Below are 1,432 nucleotides of genomic sequence, written 5' to 3'. Positions count from 1 at the left end.
ATAAAGAAACAAAACTTACAGCCCAGTGACCTACTCGTGAGCTTCGATGTCATATCCCTCTTCACCCAAGTGCCAATCAAAGAAGCCTTGACAGCTATCCAAAACAAATATAACCCCCCCAAGCACATCCTAGATCTGACCAACCACTGCCTATCCAACACATACTTCATCTATAATGGACAAAAATACAAACAAATAGAAGGAGCACCCATGGGATAACCCCTCTCACCTGTCATTGCAAACCTCTACATGGAATACTTTGAAACCCAAGCTCTAGAAAAATCTGATCACAAACCCAAACTTTGGCTCAGGTACGTAGACGACACCTTCATAATCTGGCCACATGGGAAAGAAAAACTGGACAACTTCCTCACACACCTCAACAGACTACACCCCAAAATACAGTTCACCATGGAAACAGAAGCTAATAACCAACTTCCCTTCCTGGATGTCCTAGTCTACAAGAAATCCAATGGCTCCCGAGGACACATCATCTACCAGAAGAAAACACACACAAACTGTTATCTGCACGCACTCTCATACCACCACCCAGCACAGATCAACTCTGTAGCCAAGACACTCATCTCCAGAACAAAACGCTTAGCTGACGAACAACACCTAAAAACCGAACTACACACTCTCACTAACGTACTAACATCCAATGGATTCCAAAAAAATAAGATTACCAACCTAATCCAAAAAGAAACCCCCACTAAAATCCAAGAGAGAGAACAAGAAAACGGCAAAGCCCTCCTCCCATACATAAAAGGCACCACAGACAGAATCAGCAAGATCCTCCACAAACACAACATCAAGACAGCATTCTGCACAAACCAAAAAATATCCACCATCCTAAGAAACCCCAAAGACAAAATTGAGTTAGAAAATCAAGGAGTATATGAAATCCCATGCGCCGCCTGCCCCACCACATACATCGGACAAACCAACAGAAGAATAAATGCACGCATTGAAGAACACAAGAACTCAGTTAGAAAAGAGGAACCAACGTCTTCCCTGGTCCAACACCTTAAAGCCACAGGACATAAAATTGACTTTAAAAAGACCAGAACTATCGCCAAAACTGAACACTTTAACAACAGAATAATCAGAGAAGCCATCGAGATAGAAAAATGCCCACACAGCATGAATAAACGAGATGATAACTCCCGCCTATCAGCCATTTGGAAACCCACCCTTATTGGCAACTGAGTCCCTAACACAAAGAATGACACAAGACCCACACTCACGAAAACCACACAGGATGTCACCACCACACATCCACGCAAAAAGCAAACCCAAACCCACACAGATGATGAGGCACGACCACAAACTAGAAGCCAGTCCACAGCTGCATCATTAGCCACTTTAAACCCCTCCAATCCATACATGAAGCAAACTGACACCCACCATAAAGATGTGGCACGACCACGAA

The sequence above is a fragment of the Protobothrops mucrosquamatus genome, unplaced genomic scaffold, assembly GCF_001527695.2.
Source record: "Protobothrops mucrosquamatus isolate PMUCROS unplaced genomic scaffold, P.Mucros_1.0 scaffold77, whole genome shotgun sequence".
Classification (NCBI taxonomy): domain Eukaryota; kingdom Metazoa; phylum Chordata; class Lepidosauria; order Squamata; family Viperidae; genus Protobothrops; species Protobothrops mucrosquamatus.
Note: the sequence above shows the minus strand (reverse complement) of the source record.